The sequence below is a fragment of the Buceros rhinoceros genome, unplaced genomic scaffold (genome assembly GCF_000710305.1).
Source record: "Buceros rhinoceros silvestris isolate BGI_N320 unplaced genomic scaffold, ASM71030v1 scaffold17974, whole genome shotgun sequence".
Classification (NCBI taxonomy): domain Eukaryota; kingdom Metazoa; phylum Chordata; class Aves; order Bucerotiformes; family Bucerotidae; genus Buceros; species Buceros rhinoceros.
In genome coordinates, this window is record NW_010409014.1 from 1 (window position 1) to 22,788 (window position 22,788).

Sequence of the window (22,788 nt, forward strand, 5' to 3'; positions counted from 1 at the left end):
GGGAAAATGCTCCCCTTCTCAAACCGCGACAGTATAATAGAATCATTTAGGGTGAAGAAGACCTTTAAGATCATCAAGTCCAGCTGTAAACCCAGCACTGCCAACTCCACCACTAAACCATGTCTCTCAGCACCACAACTGCATTTTTTGGAAATACCTCCAGGGATGGTGACTCTACCACTTCCCTGGGCAGCCTGTTGCAATGCTTGACAACCCTTTCAGTTGAGAAATTTTTCCTAATATCCAACCTAAACCTCCCCTGGCACAACTTCAGGCCATTTCCTCTCATCCTGTCACTTGTTACTTGGGAGAAGAGACAGACACCCACCTCACTACAACCTCCTTTCAGGTAGCTGTAGAGAGCAATAAGGTCTCCCCTCAGCCTCCTTTTCCCCAGATTAAACAACCCCAATTCCCTCAGCCGCTCCTCATAGAACTCGAGTTTTCTAGACCCTTCTCCAGACCTACTGCTTTTGTTTGGATGCAAAATGCCATCAGTTATTAATTCAACATGGTTTACAAGACAGGAAAACGCTTACCTCAGGGTAAGGGTCAACTGTTGCTCCTTTGACTTTATCAAGTCTCCTACTCTGAAAGTCGTACAGCCCAGGAAGCTCCGCTACAAAACAAAGTGGAAAGAAAAGAAAACATCTCCATCAATTTTTGAAGTTTTAATCATTACTTTTTTTGGTCTCGCACTTGGAAATCTTTGATGCTTAGAGAAATAATACATTTTAATATACTAGTTTGACACACTATCTAGCGGGTATAATTTTTTTTATGCACCTGTAGCACAATTATCAATAAATTCTTAAACACTGGGCACAAACATCTCTCTTTTTCATTGAGAACAGTCTGACAAACTGACAAAACAATAGCTGTAAAACGTACAGCCACACAAACATTTTCTTTCAGTAGAAGTATCTGCATTTTGCATCTTCTTTCTAATTTCTTGACTACAAGCAGTAAGGTGTCAGTATTTTACCAGAGTTGTTCTTGCCATGTTTTTTACACAAGCCTTAGGCACTGCCGTCTATGTATTCCAAATAGGAATGTATTTTTTTATGTCGAGTTCAGCACAAGTTTATTAATAGAAATGTTATATTCCTCTAGTTTATGGCAGCAGATTAAGTACTCGTTTCCTTTATTTCCTTTGTGAGGTGGACCTGTTCTCTGCAGTACAAGTGAACAGAAACACGCTAAGGAAACTGGAATGTCTAAAGTTAAACTAAGCTACAACACTATACTTTTCCTTCTATCAAAATCACCTTCACACATAATCAAGAAAATAGTGCAAAGAGGAGAAGAACTGCATCTTCTTTTGCATTTAGGTTATTGTTTGACCTCTGCTCGTATCCCATTGCACATCACTAAAATCTCTTTTGCACAAGCTGGCCAACAGTAATATTCTTGCCCTCGGATCAAGGCAAAAGAAAATCACAGTCTAGAGCCATCTTCTATCCATTTATCTTTCAAACACACAATATCACTTGTTCTGAATAAATTACAGTGAGATCATAAGATTAGGTTGAATTTTTGCACGAAAACAAGGACACAAAGTTTGTTTTTATTACATTACACTAATTTTACTCTACCGTTGAAATGACAAAGTAAAATGCCAGGCTAAATTATATATGTGCTTGGATATATAAATTAAAGAAGAATTGTGTTGCTCTGAGTCAACACAGGCTGCATGCAGAGAGCAACTTACCCCTTCAGGGAAAAAGAAGAGTTTGTTGCTATTGAGACGCAAAACTTCCTCTGGGAAAAAAGCCCTGCTGCCTGTTCTCTTTCTGGGGGGCCCGTGGGACAGTGAGTGAATGTTAACAATAAAGCTCTACACTAAGAGAGGCTTTCCTGCATGTAAAATGTATGGTTCAAATCACAATCCTCAGTTTTGGCAAGCACAGTTTGGTAAAGTCAGTCCGCAGTTACGGCTCAACCCTCTCAGTGGCAAAGGCTTAGATTTCCTGTGCTGCAGTTTGCACTTGAGCAGCAAAGGAAAAAAGATACAAGCTGAGAGCCTAGGGAAGGCTGGGAAAACCGTGGATTTGGGATGTGCTGAACAGGAAGTAAGGAAATTTACAGAGAAAAGTACCACAGCTGTAAAGCAGAGATCACGGTTAGTTTCCACTGCCAAAACGAAACACGTACTTGTACCAAAAAATACATCCAGACGTGACACACGGTGATCAAAGCCTTGCTAGAGTGAACACACAGATAGTTGTGCCTTTCTTTACACCAACCAACGTGACAGTGTTCCTCCACTCAAATGCCACGGTGGCATACATAGCTCAGATCACTTATCTTCTTTCTGTGGTAAGAAGGATGCGATCCCGTGGGAACACATTCCACAGCACGACGTCTATATAGCAGCCTTTATTCTGGCACTTCGTGCCCTTTGAGTGCTTGTATTTACAACCTTACCACTTGGAAAGAGGGAGAGAGATATTTGGGATGAACTGACAGGTTCGGTCGCTTGGGGCTTCTTTCTGCAGCACCACAGAACTATGAACGCATTTAAGATCCCTAGGTGAGAGCCCTCCTATGATCAGGGATAAAAAGCAGTTACACTGCTCTCTTGGACAATTCGGGAGCTTTGGTCATTGTACCCACTAACCATCTCTAACCATCAAATCTAGCTCTCCAGGGTCATGAAATTAAAGGTGAATAATTCTATGGGCTTAAATTCTACTTCTTTGTCTGTTTGATATTTTAATGCTTATTTAAAATAAAATGTTCTTTGCCTGACAAAGCAGTTAGGAGTTATTTGCAAAATTAAATAAAAATGTAAATGATCCCATGACCCAAATGAAGAGAGTTAAGATAATGTTCAAAGGGCCTAATTTCAAACAACACTGGAGAGCATGCTTTCAATGACGATTAGACAAAAATAGTCCACCCTGGGGCCTAAACTGGCAGTCTATAAACCAATCTAACTTCACACACACGACCTGGAGAGGCTTAGAAGTAGGCTTTAAACAGAACTGCTGCCGTAACGCTAATTACAGAGTAATGTTCCTCTGTAATGCTGCTAGTGAGGTACTTACGACTATAAATCTTAAGATACGTGCCTGGAGTAGTCTGATGAACAATCTCAGGTAGCCAAAGAGAAAAGTTTCTATAACAGCTATATGAAAAGTTGAAACACATCGATTATTTCACTAAGACTGAACTTGCTGCCAAGCTACACAGTTTTCAAACACTAGCTGAAGTCCCAGCAACTACCGTATGACAGTAGCAGGAAGTCTAGGTAGTTGCGCTTTTGCCTCAGGACATTTTCAGTTGAAAAGGATTTTCAATAAATTTGTGAATGGGATTATGTCAATCACTCAGGCTATTACTCCTGCCTTGATTTTTTTAATTCATTTAACCCAACTTCTGCTATTAAAAGAGCCTGCCAGCTCCTGTTCAGCAGTTAGGCAGAACAACACTTCTCTTCATTTGGGTGTGTCTGCTGATGAGGTTGCAAAAAAACCAGAATAATTTAAAAAAATTGCTTACTCCAACATCTGCTCTTGGTTCCTTGTGATCAGGTAGAACACTGGTGCGGACCTGAGAGAAGGGGGAAAAAAGGCAAACAAAACATTATTTTTTTGTTATTACTTTTCAAGAAGAAAGAGAAAAGTGCTCGTGCATTATTTCCTCATACCTTCTACTTTTTGGAGGTAAATTTATAGGTACATATACATATAAAATTAAATAACAATTAATAATTAAAGCACTTTTAATAATTTAAGAACTTTTCTGATTCCTCAAAGGGAAGAAGACTGTACTCAGTTGTTCCTCTGCTAAAATCAGACTCTGGCTCTAACTCAAATGCCACAATTCTTCATCTGGAATCGAAACTTTCAACCACAAATAAAAGGCCACAGTACATTAAAAAGGATTTTCTCCAAATAAGTACTTTGCAGGCTGCTCTGCAACAGACATCCTGATCCTCACTCTCGTACAACGTACGGCCCTGCCTCCTCCTACCACTTCCCGAGCATCTTTGTGGTGACATTTGTAGGCATTCACAGAAGGAAAGACCCTGCATGGGCTCTCCAGCTGTCCCCGAGCTGTCTGCAGGATGGAGCCCTGTTGTACCCAACTACTTGCATTTCACAAGACAAGCATGGGACAACCTGACCCCCTCTTCCGCGTTTCTCAAAATCCAGTACAAGCTCTAGGGGCGTGAGTTTAGCATCTATAAAACTTACTGTTGAATGTTGGTTGAGAGCTGTTTAAACAGTAAAAATGAAATAGGAAAGTCGTAAGAAAACCTCTCTAACACCCCTGTAACATGGTCTGCCTGTGCCAAACCAGCCCATTGGATTAGCTTGCTGGTAAGAGGATGCCCGCTTCCACAACGCAAAAGGGAGACACGTACTGAGCAGTCGCAGCTGTTCGACTACCTGGCCTTCAGCAGATATCCATCCACAGCACGGCCCCCAGGGATAAATTGCTGGCTTGATTTTGATGTGAAACTCAAACTTATTTTGCAAATTTGTCAGCAAGTCTCATTTTGTCCCACGCCCTCGAATGTGTCCCTCAATTATTTCATTCTAGCTGCAACTGACTGTACCAAAAGAAAAACCTCGTTTAAAATAAGGATAATTTTACTTGTTTGTCTGTTATCCTGAAGACAACGTGTTGTTAGAAAAGGCCAACCAAAAATCTACCACAGAGAAATGAAAAGTGGAACCATAGCTTTTCTCAGTCAGCTCTCAACCCTTGATCCTCTGGCAAGAACAATTTTTTTTTTCCACAAAAGCCTGAAGACATTAAACATATTATAATGAATTCAATGAGGCCCAGCATACTTTAGAAATCTGTGGGAGTCCTCATTTGGATGTAGTTTTACATTTGGATTTTTTCCAGTAATGTAACGTTACCAACTCATAGCATTTGGCTTTCTACAGAACACTGGTACAACTTCTTCAACACAAAATTTGTATCTAAAATTTACTATAAATTTACTGTAAGTACTTCCAGTCACAAACGAAAATAATATTACTGGTATTTCCTTGTTGGTGATACCTGTCTTACCCTTTTGGCAGCTGGGGAAATGGGAAAAAAACCCCAACTTCCAGCAGATCTGTTTCTTAAAAAAAAAAGGAAGGGGTATCAACGCCAAGCCAAAAATTCAATATAATTTTAAGACACTAAAAAGCTGTTCTATATGCTAGACTAAAACAGGCAGCATCTGGCCCAACACTAGAGTGAGGTAGTTGAATTTCCTAATTATTATGAATATTTATTCAAGAAACACAAATAGTGTAAGAATGAACCTTCTCTTTCATCACTGATTTATAGGAAGATGCATTTGTAACTCAGAAGCAGTTTGGAAGTATTTTTTGGTTCTGCTTGATGCTAAGGCACACTTCAAAGCAAGAGGAAGCCCAAGTACTTTTCAGGCATCAATGGAATCAAACGTACACTTAGAATCATCGAATATTCATTCCTTCTTTTGCTGGATTAAGTCTCAGTTCAGGATAGTTTATTTTTATTTTTCTGACCCAGCAGGTAAGTGGAAAGGGATGTCAAAACCTGACAAACCTAGGGTACAAGCCTTGCCAAAACCACCTTTTTTTTTTACTCCATTTGGATTTATTAAAAATTTCTGTTGCTTGCTTGCAGTTCCAAGCTCAATTTCATTTGAGTCACAATGAAAGAAGTAGGAAAAGTATCCCAAAACTTCAATTTGGAATTCTAAAACACTTTTTGTTTCAGCTACGTGTTTGTTTTATAACCAGCAGTCATACAGCCAAACGTACACAAATACTGTGTTTCCTGGGACTGGCATGAGACTGTGTCTGTCTTCTCTCCGAAATAGATTTGTTTTGAAAAGAAGCCAGATTTTTTGATCCTGCTGTGTGCAAATATTTCTTTTTTAGAAACAGTTTTAAAACACTAATGAAAAAAAGTTGTATACGCGTATGTAAATATGTATGTGGGAGTTATAGTCTGGTCCCTTTCATGTTGTCTCTTGGTTGAGTTCCCAAACATACTTAAACTCCTCGAATACAGCAATTATCAGAGTCCCATTATGAGATGTCCACATAGGCCCGGGCACACATCGTTACAAACACAAAGTCAGACAGTTTGCAACCAAATAAAAAACAGACGAAACAACTCAGCTCTAGTTCCAATCCACAAAATGAAGGAAAAAAAAAAGAGAAATACAAGGGATTTGAAGGAGCAAATATTCTCCCAGTTCATTAGCTGATTAAACAAACTGCTGTACTTTTTAAAACCTTGTCATAAACCAACTTTTCCCTAGCAGCCCCGGTAGGATTCTAAAACAACTACAAAATATAAACACAAACAAAAAGGCGGATTTCAGTCTTCAGCATATAATACTCTGTCAGAATTTCAGTTTTCTCATTATTTGCTCTAGTTTTTCCTGAGCAAGACGCAAACCTCTGAACAATGAGTTTATTCAGAATTAGGGTAAAAACAAAATTCCCTGGAATAACACATGTTACAGTTTTACCTTCCCAGACAAGAGATTTACGAAGAGGTCAAAAAAGCGAGCAAGAAATACAGCCTGTACCCTAGGTCAAACGCAGAATGTTTATGCAAGTATTCATTCTAGTGATTTAGTGTGAGAACAAATACAGCTGTCTTCTATAGACAGCTTGTCACAGCAGGAGGAACACTAGTGCACTGGATTGGAGACTCATGATACACTCAACTTTTTAGAAAATATCTCATATAAAAAAATCTCATATAGAATGATGTGCAATGAATAACCATCCTTACACTGTCTAGCACACTTATCACAGACATATCTAAGTGTCAAATTTCTCTAGGCGTAAATGCTGAATTCAGCTTTAATTAGCTGTCCTCTTGTGTAAGGCAGCTTTATACGATTACAAAGAACAATTCTTTCCGTCAGTTGTGGAGGCCAAGCCACATCCACACACACTGTCAAAGTTCAGAAGACTGAATCATTATCATTACTGAAACTTTTGTACCTGCCCTTAATTAAAGCCTTTGCGTTTCAGTTTATGATTAAAGGCCATGTTTCGCAGGCACTTAGGTTTTGCCAAGAAATAACACTAGAACCATTTCTCAGTTACTCTAGATTTATCTTGTGAAATAAATCTCCAGTGGCTTCCAATGACTTCCCACTACTTACTGCCATTGGCTGCTCAAATGCACTGTTCTGTCTCCACTGCTGTATGCTCCTGGCAACCCACAACAACTGGGTCCACACACCAGGGAGAGCACAGGATAAGAGAGAACACTGAAAACAGCCACCGAAAAACCGACTTATGCTCTTTCAATATAGCACCTTCCAGCAAGACAATCACAACTTCACTCCCTCAGCAGTATAAGAACAAAACACGTGCAAACAGTTTTACCTTTACTTTATCTGGAGGAGCTCTGGGACAGTGACCATCTGCACTTTTCTTTCCCCCACAAGTCCTTTTGCAAGGAAAGTGGGCACCGAACTCTAACGCATGCACCACAGCTGCTACGGACAGTCAGTCCCCATCCTCACCACCACCCTCTGCCTGCCGGCCATACGACACCACCCCGCAGCGTTGGGACTAACTGTATTTCTTGTAACTTTTCAGTCCCAGAAGCTATAGGCTCACATACATGTGCTGGATGAGCTGCAAATGCTGAAATTGTTACTAGGTTCTGCAACAATATCGATCAGTTTTTCTAGGACAGATCCCAATCCAGTATATGCAGCAAATTCATTTTAAAAAGAAGATATTGATGAGGCATGGTACATTCACTAGCTATTTATTTTCATCGTATAGATTAACAATTTGCTAAATGGTTCAACCAACATTGTGTAGTCAGCAAAGTCAAACACTTCCATCAGTACTTTGTCGGATACCTGCTTATCGAATGGAGGACAACGCCAATAAAGTAATTTTTCAACCTTTAGTGCCTAATTATTTCTAAGACTCCATATAAAACAAAAAAGAAAATCTCTTCCCAACAGGTATGCATGTGGAATTGCAGGGTTTACACTTCCAACGGAAGAGCTGCTATGCACAGACACTAAGGAATGTTAGATTAAAGATGAAAACAAGTAAAGGGAACATAAGCTGTATCAACCTTAAGGTGACCCTTTTGCAGTGGTGTGGTATATATGTTATGTTTGTTATATATTAATAAAATAACAACTAAAAATTATTAAATGTCATATATATTTTCCTCCTATATGTACGCCCCTAATATTTGCTGTATACCAAGTGATAGTGTCAGCTGTTTATTTACGTGAAAGGACCAAATAGTAGAGCGGGCGCATCTGCATGTGGTCCGATTCTTTTCACAGGCAGTGTCTGATCGTGACTCTCCCGCAGAGTGTGGAGACAGAACCATTCGTTAGTGCAGCACCGACACTACGTACTATCCCCAGGCACGCTTTTAAAGAAACAATAAGATTATAGTGGAAAATACAAACTCTGCAGACTCATAAGAATCATCATAAACTGCTTTTCTTTCCAACATGTCTACAACAGAGTAACTTTCTCTTCTCTGTGTAGGCTGCATCTTTGCGTGCTTCCTACAGGAGAGTACCAACACATGGCACAAGTGAGAGCCCCTTGAGCAATGACTTGAGGTTAACAGAATTTAACAGCTTATGTAGGTGCACAGCAAGGGGCAGAAATCACAAAAGCCTTGAGTATTTAATTATAAATACAGTTTTGTTTGTTTAATTTTACAGCCTGGACACATGATCAAATCACCTTAAAAAAACCCTTCAAAACCACAGTTCAGAAAGGACAGCTCACTCAGGAGCTCTCTCTGTATTGAGTGCATCACAAAAAACATGCCACCTCTGCCACACTGGCATGGCTCACAGCTTCAGCTGCTGACACGCAGTCTGCAAAGTACCAAGCACACCTAGAATGACTGTACTGAAGATGCGCTAGGAGGAAATAAGGCAGCTCCTGTTAACGGTCCTTCCCAAAGCACCAAGATCACATACGCAGCTTCTTCCCCAGGATGCTCCAAAACTGAATGCTCCGAAGCTGAAAATCACACCTCTAAAACACAGTTATAACAAGGTCTATTCTCTTCCACAGCTATTCATATGAGAAATAACTAATCCTTGAAGGCGACCTCCTAAATTTGATTGATCTTGGAGCCAATGTAAATACGAAAAAGCTGTCAAATTCATCCATCTCCATCTAGATAATCTTTGTTTGCAGTGAATGCAATGAAAAAAATGGAAGAAACTGTTTGTTTACCTTGTAAATGTAGTACACAGCATGAGTACTAAATTTTAACTATTTGAAACTTTGTTCTCCACTGAGAAAGACCCGTCAACTGTAAAGTTATGTGAGAGATTAAAAGTGACAAAGAAAAATGGACTTTATAAATTAGAGATAATTAACATTTGAGTTTTGGCATCATTAAAAATAGATGCTCTTCTGCTACTAGTAATTAATTTTCTCTTTATTGAAACGTGGGGTACAGATACTCTGCCAGTATCACCTGCAGCAGTATACGGCTTTTCAGGGAGGAGAAAAAGCTGCGTATGGCTGCACCCAGTTACCTCAGACCTATGCTGCAAGGCATTCTTGTTTTGCACGATAAGATCACTGACACTTCCTTTGTGGACAGCTGCTGGCAAAAGGCGACCTTTGCACTCTGGTTCAGTGCACACAGTTTGCACCCATGAAAAACAAGTGATGGGTCCAGCATTGCAGGGGGCTGAAACACCATCCATTCTCTGCTGCGGCACATCCAGCCATGACAGAGAAGTGACACAGCGCTCACCCGCTCAGAGTCCCCCACAGCAGTAGATGCTGATGGACAGAGGCAGCGTTGATTTTTGAAAGATTGAATTTTTGCAATCATTGTAACGACCACGGTAGCAAAATAATGAAATACAGGCTTTTTCCTTTATCTCAGTTCTGTTGAGCAAAGGCCAACCACGTGAAGAAACCTCCTATAGTCCTATATGGGTATTGAATATTCTAGGTATTCCCTCAGGTATATTTTTAACATAATACAGTATCACATCATGTGTGAAGTCCTTAGTCATTACAGTCAGCCAATAGACCAGTTGCTCTTCCCCTCTCCCCATCATAATTTCCAGGAGCCATCCCTTCAAGGTCTGTTGCACACTGGGAACAATCCACAAAATCTGGAAGGTATAATCTCCTCTTCCAAGTGCTCGTGCTGCCTGCTCTTTCCTGCTTGCTTTCACTCTGAAGTAACAGTCACAGACAGCAAATTCTAGCTTACGTCAGCAAGCTACCGATGGAGCATTCCTAAGGTTTTTGGGCTATTCAGTCATACGGGCCAGCCAACAGGGAGTAGTTACTTGCTCAAATCTGGCTAACTCAGGATGGATATAATTCTACTACCAAAGATCACTGAGAGACAGATTTCACAATCCAAAAAAAGCAGCAGTTACCTTTAGCCAAGGAAACCTTGTTCTTCTGGCAAGTTACATCCCAAAGAATACTCGCTCCAGATACATATAAAGGCTTTTCTTTTACACTTACTCTCCCCGTGCCCCCACCCATCTAGCTGTGCATATTGCTTGAGCAAAACAAGCATTCTCTCGGGGTATCTGTTTGAACATCTTGCTCCCCTAAAGCAGCAGGCTCTAAGCCAAGTGTTCAAGCTGGAATTTCAGGGAAAAATGCCTTCCTAGAATGAAAGGACCCAGCACTGCTCACAGGGCCTGAAGCAGCTGGATAGAAAAAAAAAAAGAAAAACACAACTCATTTCCATATGAGTATCAGAGAACCTATGCCAAAAAAACATGCTAGAGAAGCCAAGGCAAGAACTTATTCTCTAAGCACTTATTTCAGGGGATGCTTGAGAGTATGGAAGCCACGGTGGTGAAAAGCACATACAGTTGTCTGAAGAACAGCCAGTCACCACAGTCTCACTTCAGTATATGACACACAACATATATTAAGGCAATATATTGGTGGAGCGATCAGATGATGAGCTCAACAGCAACATAAAATTACCAGAACATCTTCTGCATCAATCTTCTGCATCAAAACTGGAGTAAAAATTGCACTGTGACTGTGAATATCTTGAATGATGAATTGAAATTGAAATTCCATTTATTCTTTACTGAAAAAACAGTCTATTTGAGTATGCTGAAGCTTGCATGTCATAGTTTGTATCTATTGTCATAAAAATCGCATTAATTTCCTCAAAAATCTTAATATAAATTAAACATGGCATCATTTACATTGATGAGCCAGTTACAAGAAAAATTTTATATTTATCTAGCATAGATATTTCCAACACTCGCAGTTCCTCAACAGACTGCAACATTTACTCAAGTGGCAGAAGGTTAGTCATATACTAAACACAGAAAAAATCTTGCTGCCTTAAACCAGTCCACACTTTTCAATACTCTATGCAAAATAGTCATCGGTCTTCCTACTGAAGAGCAGCTGAAACCAAGAAATCCGAATCTAAAACCCTCCGAAATTGCAGCTGGAGCAGTCGTGACCCCACCACACACCCTCACCTAAGCTCCCTCTAGAAGCTGGTACTGCCCTTCTGGCGGTACCCGAATGCATTGCCTGCTGGGGCCTCAACTGCAGTATTTTCAACGAGTTATTTTTATGTGAGGTGCAGAACTAACCAACTACCAGCTCCTACAGAAGCAGAAGTGTCCTAAGATGGCCCCAAAAGAAAATGAAAGATTTTACACGCACGCACACACACACACTATGCTCTTGTTTTCAGGTAAACTTTTAACAGGAGTTTTTATATTTTAAAGTGAACATTTTAGAGCAATTCCGTTGAGCCAGTTAGTCTTGACCTTCTTCACTTCCTACTAGGTGTCTCCCTCAAGGTATTCCAGCAGCGGCTTTTCCCTGCAGTTACCACTACACGCAGCTGCAGCACCACCAGAAATAAGTTTTGTGAAGACTCAAAATGAGTAACATCATTTCCCTAAAGCCTGTGCCAAGTTTACAAGCCGTGGCCATCCGCCAGCAGTCTGGAGATCTGTAGGAGATGTTGAGAAAAGCAGAGAAAGCTGCTTCAGCAATACTGTATGAAAGAGTACGCGTAGAGCACACTTTTTCTGGTTTTAACCCTACGGCCCTCAAAAGCAATCGTAAAAGTTGGAAAAGCAATCAAGAGCCTGATATTTTAATAAAAAAAGTACTAGCAACGCAGGGCTGTAAAAACCTCTAGATCATTTGTTTCAATATTTTACTCTCACAGACACCACATAATAAAACTCCCTTCACACATTTCAGAACCACACCTTGAAATTATTAGAATATCTTCTCCCACCCATCTGACTGGAAGGTCATTTGAAAAAAAAGTGATTGCTATAATAGTTCAGAGTCATTTTCTAATTTACAGCCCGGCATTATTCACGTCGAGTTTATACTCATTTGCTCTTCTGCCAACATGGTCTTTTAGCTAAGTAACTATTTTCTATTCCTCATACTGGTCTCCTGATACATTCATAAAAAAGAAATCATATGCCCTCTTGTACTTCATTTTGTTAGGATAATAAGCCAAGCTTTTCTAACACGCTGCCATGCAACAGGCTCTCCGTTGCCTGGATCACCCGATCTGTTCCAGACCCAATTCATCTTTCCTCAACATGAATGATCACACGAAAAGGCCAAACTTGTGTATATGAACAAGGTACCCGGGATTCATCTGGGAATCCTGTCTGCCTCTTGCCACTGCACTGGATCTGCTGCTCAGTCACACTTTGATCAACTAATTAACCTGCTTCCAATGCATGAAGTCTTAGTTTGTCCAGGAAGTTCACGTTAATAGAAAATACAGAGTCACGTACTTACAGACCTCTGGTTTTCATTCCATTTCTATTATTCCAGGCTGAGTGCCTTGAAGAATTCTCTCAGCTGGCATCCCCTTTCCATTAGGAAATGGGGACCCTTCTGCACACACCAATTTTTTTCTCTAATAACTGGAAGCTTGAAGGATGCTCACATATATTTCCAGAAAAGCAGGGAAAATAAAATTTATCAATAATGAATTTTATTTTGTTCCTATGACAGTTTGTAGTAACGTTTAAAAAATTGCAGAGGTTAAGGTCTGGCGGCACTATTACCTAACGGATCATAATTCACTTCTGGTTTGGGAAACTCTGGGTAAAATTCATCGGATTTACTGTGGTAGAAGGCATAAGCACAGGTTAGACAGATGAGAGGGAGTACGTAAATTTTTGGGGGGCTTGCTACGAGCTCTGTTTTCTTTACCTTAGTAAACAGGATCTATCTACTAATAAAAATCCACGTGACCAAGCTCAGAGCTGTGCGTCCCTAGATAACGGCCTTTGTGACCTGTGGAACTGCAGTACCATCACAAGGATGACGGTTGGCTCCAGAGCTCCCACACGCCCCGTTCGCATTGCTAACAATCCACGCCTGAGGGAAGCAAGGAATTTTCTCACAGGAGAAGAAGCTCTAGAAGCTCCTGGGAAAATAAACATTCCCAATGATCCAAATATAAACTCTCCCAACTATCAAAATAAACACATTTCTTCGTAGATAGTTTGGGAAAGGATGTACAAATTCTTTTTTTTTTTCTCCATTTGAGAAAGCATTCTGTTCTTGGACTAAAACAGTTAAACCTGTATGACGGGAATTAAGTTCTGAAGGTTGTAAACACTCCAAGAAATAACCTACTGGTCACCCATCTTTAAACAAACAGACAATCTCTGATAGTGCCCTGACCTTTGCACAACCTCTCTTCCTCTTCTGAGATGAGAAACTGAAAGGGGTTTTATTTATTTATTTGTTAAATAAGTTCACTGCTGGCTTCAGAAGTGATTTTGAGATATATATGTCTCATCTCTCTCAATCTAAATTAGCTTCTGCTTTAAAGGCAAGAGTAGGTATCACTGGAAGCAGGTGTCACCATGGGCCTATTTTAATCTGCGGCAACCTAGACGTAGTTTCGTACCTACAAGAGAAGGCAAAAAGCAGGCATCGCACAGCTCCTTTACTTCTCAATACAAAACCGCTACAGAGACAGGTTTATGTTAAGGGTGTTTCATTATCAGTAAATTACATTCACAGTCACTTCCACATAAAATGCACAAAAAACATTTGAAAGGAAGAGAGGTTTTCCTCACCTGAGTATGCGTCACTGCGCTTAACTGCCATATTAACAGTTCTCAGAGAGATCAAAATTAGAATTAGAAACTCACTAGAAGGCAAGCGTGCAACAAGAGCAGGGGATAAAAAACCACATGCACATTTTTCCGGGAATGACTTTATGTCAAGTAGATTGGATAACAGAGATTTGACTTCTGTCTAAATATATCAAAGGAACAGATACATCTTGCCATAGATGATGTAAATTTGCATAACTTTTAATGGCTGACTACAGACACTGCGAGTGGTGATCATTTCCAGTTTATCCAAACAGAGCAGCCTACAATTTCTCCTCACTCCTCCCCCCAGCACTCGGTAGCATGTTTTCTCCTGACACAGGGAGTAATTATTTATAAAAGAAAAGCATTTTAATGCAAGACGAATGGTAGTTATACATGTAAAAATACGGTAATCTCTTCAGCTTGAGGACAGGTTGTGATATAGTGCTCTGAATTGCACAGCATCCTATATGCTGACAGGGTGGTTGTAGTTCTAGAAAATTAATGTTTAGAGGTTTCCCCTTCCACAACTCGTATCTAAAAGTGAAAAAGATGTATGCAACAAGGAACAGCTTATATGTGTAATAATGTTATACTCACAGAACATCTTCCAACTCATCCAATAAATTCTGTGTAAATGATTACAGACCCTCTGCATCCAACGTGATTACTACAGCAGTTGCCTGAACTCAGCCATCTTGCAGACAGGCCCTTTAAATAAAAATTAGAAGCAACACAAAACCCCACTGGATAAAATGCATGAACCTTTATCTAACTAGTAAGCATTTCAAGATACGAACTAATTTAGCATGAAAGTCAAGGCTCATGCGCCTGGTTTTCTAATAAAACCCGAACAATTTCCAATGCTAAAAAACCCACATCCAGCAGCTGATTAGTACAAGCTCATTCAGAAATAACCCCCCGAAACAACCCTCCAGAAGTCCAAACCAAAACAACCCACAGATGCTCCTCCCCCCATTTATGAATTCAATTTCTTATGCTCCAGGGAAGCAGTCAGGGTGCTTATCCAGAACAGCAACAGCCACATTTACAAGACGAAACCACCAATCTAAGAATGTTACAAGCGCAATGAATACTGGAGTTACTGAGATGAACTCTGCTTAACGTCTATAATTTATTCCACCTATGAGTGGAACAAATGACAAGAGGATAAAGCACCTGACAAGAAAGTAGATACATAGAAAATTAAATTCAGAACCAGTCATGTTAGAATAGTAATAAGACTCGCGTGTCATACTTCTTGTTCTAGCATCGACCACTTGAAATGCGTACGGATGGGACTCGCTTATTTGGATACTGCAGATTTAGTCGGTCTCGCCAAGTGATACGGTGGTTTTGAGTAATACTCCATTTCATTTATTGCTCTCATGTCAGCTCACTGTCAATTACTGATAAAATGCAAGAACATGTAGTTGACTGTGTTTTATTACGGGTTGTGTCAAATACTGTATTCAGCAGTGGCTCCTTCCAAATTCCTGAAATAAATTTTTCACTGCAGATCACAAAGAAATCTGGATATGGGATAGGTAAAATTACCAGAGAAAGGGGTTACAAAAAGCTCTTTGTATTCCAAATTAAAGTAGAGGAAAAAAATGAGAAAAGGGATAAGGAGGAAAGTAGGGTCCTGATCTCAGGACCAGGAAAGCATTCTCTTTTGAGGTGTCATTTCTGCAGCTCTCTAAATACTATTGCTATGAATGAGTGCAACAGAGAAATAATACAAAAGGATTTTTTCATTTTTACAGGCAATGAATTAATATGAATGAAAAGGTTTGCTTAGTGATAAGCGATACTTTATGAGAATATACACAATACAGTGCCAAAAAAAGTATGACTTTTGGGTGGAGAATGACATTTTACAGACATGATTCGAAACTGCTTACGTAACAGGTTATTACATCTTTCTGAAGACTGAAAAAGCCATCTTCACATGTATTCCCTAACTTGGTGATTATTTTGCACAGTACTAGTATAACCAGAGTTTGAAACGAATACTGAAACTTCCCCCACAAAGCATGTCTAGATGTATTCTATCATTCATACGCAGTTCATTTCTCAAAAGAAAGAACAAAAGAGGTCTAAGTGCTTTGCAGTATTTTGACTAACAAAACTTTATAAATGGGAAAACTCTTTTAAAAATCCAATGGGTTAAGAATTTAATGGAAAACCAAAAATAATCAGCAAAAAAAATTTCCCCGTACATATTTGTTAAAATTTACCACAATTTCTTCTATTTGCACGTAAATGTAAGCATCATAAGAAACAGCCTTTACTCAGAGGTACAAGAACAAAAATGAATGGGTAAATCATTCATACTCCTTCAGTGGACACAGTCTAAAAGAGATTAATCTCTTCCTATTGAATTCTGTGATTTTATGAAGTTACTCTGCTCAGTTTTAAGCCCCAGAGATCTTGAAATAACACCTAATTTAATACTGTTGCAAGAACCTTAAGTCCAGACTTGTCAGCATAAGCATCATCACAGAGCAGTTAATAAAAAGCACTTTACTAAATTCCGTGTCTCTTGGTTTTGAGAAGATCAGAGTAGAATAAAACCAACAGCGATGCCCTTTAGCACATGACTCTCTGCAACAGCTAAACCATACTTGGGCTTATTTGGAAGTCCACACTTAAAAATAATGGCTGAATATTCTTTTAAAAGGAAAGCCCAGCATTGAATCAAATTGCATGTGAGGCTTCAGCTCAACATAATATTTGGTTTAACAAAATGTGCATGACAGGTCTGATTTAAACACTGCAGCTTAAAATTCTCATCCTCCTACAGAGAGATCGTGGCACAGAAAAGCAGTGAATTACGCACCGCTCTGCAAACCTGTGAGCGATCTGCAATTCCAGATATCCCAAGAGGGACTGTTTAAGGGCGTGCGAAGGTCCCCAAAACCCCAAGAAATTCCAAGGTTGCTCTGAGTTAATAATACTCTTTCTTCCTTGTATGCAAGAGGAGAAACCAAGACCCTTGAACGAAATTCATGAAAACCGTTTCACAAATGCAAGAGTAGCAAAACTCCAGAACTCTGTGGGGAGACTGGAAGCCCACTCATCGTGTGAAATGGCAGGTGCATAAAAGCTGGAATCCTTTTACCTGTGACCTCATGGAAATTCTTTTCTGATCTACATTCATCTCTGGAAAGCCATCTCACATCTACTTAAAACTAAATTCCTTTGCCCTCCAGAACTGAGAACCTAGGCTATTCAAGTCCTGGCTGCCTATACTCTACTCCCCACGTCCTTTCATTTCTGTCAGAACTTTTTTCTTCCATCACAGTTTAATTCAGCTGTTAGGCTCTTATCCTATACAGCTTCTTTGTTCTTAGCACATACCAATTTCTTCCCATCTCAACTGTGTACAGGAAATGCTGCTACAGTGAAACAAGCAGCTCCTGAAAGAGCACCTCAATATCTCACCATTGCTCACAAGACGACCCAAAGATTAGTATTTTCAGCCTCTGTCAGGGAGAATCAGTTCAGATGCCATGATACGCAGAAAACACCCAGATCCTGCTTTTCTTCAAAACTCACATACCAACTGCAGTGTATCTGCTTCCTCGGGTCTTTTTCTCCTGGAAGAGAGAACGATTTTCCTTCCCTCAAAAATGAGAGCGCTCAGCACAGAGCCGGAAGGCCCTGCAGAGGGGAAGCTGGAATTTTCATCTCAGCCTTGACAGTACCTGTAAGGATTGCACACCAGAAGCTAGTTTCTAGGATTTATGCAGTCCCATGAACACAAAGTTTCCCACATCAGTTTGCCAAACTTCCACTCTTCTCCATTTTCCACCACCAAGAATTTAACACTGAAGTTTACCACGGAAATTTTCTTCTCATACAATTTTTATGAAGTTTTACAGCTGATGTGTAAAAAGGAAAAAAGAGTATTACTCTATTTTATATTACAGGCATAAAAAGAAAATGTATGTAAAGAAATCCCTTTAAAAAGAAATATTACCATTTTCTCCTTTTGTAGCTTTATTTGTAAACACAGCTGGCAGAAACCTTTGGAAAAGACCCACTGCTGCTGAGGTCACGTATCAGGATGACTTTTTGGTTTATCAAATTGTTACTTACATGGATTATCCAAATGACCGAGCCCATTTTACTTCTGGCTTCAGTTTCTACTTAAAAATAAGAGCACTTCATAATTTATATTCAAACAAACTTAGTTCTTCCAAAGACTGTGTTAAGAAGCAGCAGTTGGGAGAGTCAAGTTGAGCGTCATTAGTTCTATGGAAGACTAAAGATCCTTTTGTAATCATGCACTTCCCTTGACAAGTGCCCACACTCAAGAGATCTCCTGTCAGTACCACGGCTACCATCAACAACCAATAAAATATACTTCAGAAACGTTCATAGACAGTGCAAAAAGTCAAGTCTGGCAGTTTATCATGTTTTCCTGCTAAAACCCACTCTTTAAAATGACAGAGAATTATTCATGTTTTTAACCTTTCGTTAACCTACCACGTTACAGATGCCAAATACCTCTCAAACGCAGAGATACTATCCTCGCTTCAATTCACCTAATGAAGACAGTACACTGTCTCAGTAAAGGATTCTTTCCAAGGCAGAAAATCCACAGACTGACCGTCCTTTTGTCTTGAAAGCATTTAGCTGTAAAGATAAGCACCAGTACCTAAAGAATATAGCTTAAGAAACCCACTCTTCCTGAGCAGAGGCTCACTTTGTTTCCAGCAGTGCCTCCGCGCAGAAGAGCAACAATAAAAGCCACTTCCAGTTACGCAGTTCAATTGTATTAACAGCAATATTTTTTCCTCTCGCTTGTTTTCTCCCCTAGATTTCCCACATCCTCCTCTGATAACAGTCCCAACACAGTCTTTATAAATCCTGCTCTGCTGGCAACCCTTGAATCATCTGGCAAGATAACTCCTCTTGTGTGCAGGGCACAGCTGAAGGTTGCCCTGTGGCACAGGACTAGTACACCACATACACTTGCTCTCGAGACACTAGGAGTCACCGTAGTTACACCGAACCCCTTCTTAGAAAAGAGTTCTACTTTCTGCCTATTTTTTCCTCTTTTTTTAGTAACTAGAAATTGAAGTAGGCACTGTGTTTGACTTAGAGTGGCCAGTTTGGGTCAACCAGCTCCCATCACAAAGAAAAGCCTTCTCCACTTTTCTAAAATTCCATTCACAGCCTTCTACTAAGGCCTCTGCAAGCTGCAGAGTTTCAAATTCAAAATCATTAAATTTCACAAATTTGCCTTTCAGCTTTAAGACTCGTCACAGCACGGAGCAAAACAAAGTTCTGAGTGTTATATACAAGCATTTATAATAGGGTTCCATAGAAATTCTTTGTTGTACAAACATTTAATTGCTGTATGTACACTATATATGTCATTTTCCATGAAAAAAAAACAACCCCCACACATCAGTCTGAGTTAAGTGATTGTTCTGTAATCTAGTCCTGACTTTCCTGCTTTTTAGTTACAGAGAATAAGATCTGCTCTCTCCATGTACGTAAAAAAAATCTCTTACAAATGGCTTTGTGCTGCTGCAAATTACAGGAATTCCTGTACAGCAGATCAGGAGAGTTGGACACCCACATTTCAAGTTAAAAAGAAAAAACCAAAAAACCAAAACAACCAAAACCAAAAACCTCCATGTTTGCATATTAAAATGCATAACACCACCACACTCCAACAAAGTGAAAACAAGCTGCAGTAAATCATCGAGGTGAAGTCCCCAGGGGCTAACTGGCAACAAAGCACGGCAATACAAAACATCTCAGTGAAGGTTATACGCAGTAACACTTAAATTAAAGGTAGCTCCATTAGGTAGCTAAATTAAACACCAGCTGAAATCACATTCCTCTTCATCATCCACAGTAATAATCTGTGGAACTCCCACCCCAATATATCCCTTCCTGCAACAGAGCGTTAATAAAACCTGAAGCTACAGCAACACTTCGGGTACCAATTCTCTGCGCCAGTTGTATCAGGTCATTTCAGGTAGATGGATAAACTCGAGCCACAGAACCATTAAAAGAAGAATTCTGCTTCTACTACCTTTATTACTATGTGCTTTAAACCTTTGAGGAAAAGAAGGAAACACATTACAGTCTTGTTATTTGGTTCAGCAGCTGAGAAACCGTTTTTAAACTACAGTACTCTGCACATAGAAGGGGTGGGATGAAATTAGTGTAACTTTCCCTTCTCTGCACACCCCAAGACTGCCAGACACGTGACAAATTACCTATGGGGAATTCAGCCACAGAGAAGTAAAAACATTCCTCTCTGTGAGTGATACTTTTACAGGGAACACGAACAGTGCCACTGCCAACCCCATCTCCGGTCAGTGCAGTCAGAAAGTCTCCTCTTGGCAGCAGTATACGTGCTGCGTATAGGAAATGGTGAAAAAAAGTATGCCCAGGGAAGTGCAAGTAAGTTGTCTCACCAGGATGAGAACTCAGTCCTAATGCCACTCATAGCTCACTGGCTTCCCGAGGAAGAAAGAAGAAACACTTTATTTTTCCACTCCGTTAGAATGCTGATCTTAAACATCAGCATTATCTAAAAGCATGGATTATCCTTTAAGCAAGAGCAAGGGACCGAAGCTTTTGAAACATCCCAGACTTCATGCAAGTGCTTGCGAGAACAACCAAATGACCGATGTATTGAAGACTCCAAACTGTTCCAAGCTTCTCAACATTCCTCTATTAATAAAATTATTAATGACAATAAAACCAACAGAATTTTGCTTGAAAACTTCCTTGTAACCCAGTATTGTTAGAAAATGAAGAAGGAAGGCGCTTGGCATTTTTTACCGTATATTCTGTTAAAAGGGAAAGTTCACATAACTTTCCATTTGTTTCTCTGTAACACACCTAGGTATCTCCCCGTTTCACTGAGGCAGAAGCTCCTTCTTCACCAAGCCGCTACCCTGGGGCTTAGAATCTTCAGACATTAAGCTTGGATAACTGACACATTGATCCTCGCGATGTACACAAACATATTTATGCACTGGGGGTAATTCCATAAAAATCAAAGCCTCTGCAGAAGGAAAATAAAATATTTGTGACTTGCCTGTGATAACATGGTAAGCCTGGGGCAAAATTAAGAGCACAGGTTCTTGTCTCCCATTCCACATACCACAGGATTACTCAGCTTCCTTCCTCTGTTCGTGGTGGGGGGTGTCCCCCTTAACAAACACATTTCTGCATTCCAAGCACTGCACTATTTTAATACCTCTTCAAAGCCCAAGTCCTAATCGAAACCATCCCAAACAAACATGTGTCTCAGCCATCCGATCCCGCTGGGCAGAGCTACACTGAGAGCCAGACTATTCAGAGCCTTCTGATGTGCCACTCCCGTATGGTCCGTCATCCAGCAGGCTATTCAAGTGATTTATCTCCTCAGAGGATTTAGAAACATGGTTAGCACAACGCAAGGGGCCTCTCAGAGCTATGAGCATCTTCTTGTTCTGAAGAAGAATTTGAATGCTGACTTAGGACAGGAGTTAGACTATGTATGAAATCAGTTAAAGAGCCGTGGTTGCTTAATCACCTTTTTTATAACCTCAGATCTTGTTAATAGACCAAAACCAGTTACTTAACTGGTTTTAACACTAAACCAATAGTCTATTTTAATGACAAATTTAAAAATGTTATGGAAAACAAAAACAACGAAGTTAGATTCAGTGAAAGAAACTGGTAATTTGTACACCACTTCTGAAAACCTTTTCATTCAGATTATGCAATAGAAATGTTTTCAAGGAAGATTAAGAAAGCAGTATTTTTCCCTCACAGTTCAAAATTTTGTTATCTGAAAGCTGGATCCCATGCCTATAGGTGTCAAGGAAAGTTTCTGGACTAGCTGCATACTTCATTTCTGTTCTCCACTAAAAGAAGTACGAAATACAGTGTCAACACTTTAAGAAGTGAAAGATGTCTTAATTCCTCGTATTTAACACGATTTTTTTTAATGTTTCTTTTATAATAATGCCTCTTTTTGGCATATCCACAGTAAATCGAGCATCTTAACTCTGCATTTCATTTCCACCTCCCATTTCCCTAAACTCATTACCAAGACCAAACAATGCAGTAACATCTCTGTCACTGAAATGAACTGTGCAACTGCAGCCTGTAACACACAGGGGTTCTGCAGGGGTTTCCATTCTGGGAACGCCGTTACACCGGCATAATTGCTGCCCTCAGCTGCTAATAGCTATTTTCTTCAAAGCTGGCAAAACAAGGGAAAAAGTATATCAGGAGACAAGAAATTGGTGTCGAAATTTCAGAGTTTCTAGACCATAACAAAAAGAATGAAATTACAGTATCATTTTAATTAACTGCGATACGCTTAATCAGAATAGCCCTGTCACCACGATACCTCACGGGAAAATGAATTCAGCTAAATGCTGCATGGCAGCAATTTAGGAAAGTACATGCTGAACAAAGATTATTCTTAACAGGGAAAGAAACAATAAATGCAATGAAAAACATGCTGTTTAACAGGTATTTTGCAAACATGAATATAAATAACTTCACGGTTTTTGTAAGATAGATACTCCTGAAAACAATTAAGGGCAGCTCCTAGATGTGTCAATGTGAATTAGAAGCAAACCAGGCCACCGAAGTAACACCACTTGTATCTGAATTTTTTTTTAAAAAAGTGGTGTTTACATGGGTTAAAATGGCTTCACAAAATGGGGGGG

At 39.8% G+C, this 22,788-nt stretch overlaps 1 long non-coding RNA gene across 1 annotated transcript in view; it reads right to left on the minus strand.

Annotated features, from left to right (window-relative positions):
- Positions 1 to 539: 539 nt before the first annotated feature.
- Positions 540 to 22,788, minus strand: part of LOC104492521 — a 45,009-nt gene continuing 22,760 nt past the window's right edge. The window contains exons 3-4 of the long non-coding RNA XR_727789.1: positions 3,505 to 3,555; positions 540 to 619 (exon numbers count right to left, since the gene is read on the minus strand). This is a non-coding gene — a long non-coding RNA (uncharacterized LOC104492521). The remainder of the gene's footprint in view (positions 620 to 3,504; positions 3,556 to 22,788) is intronic.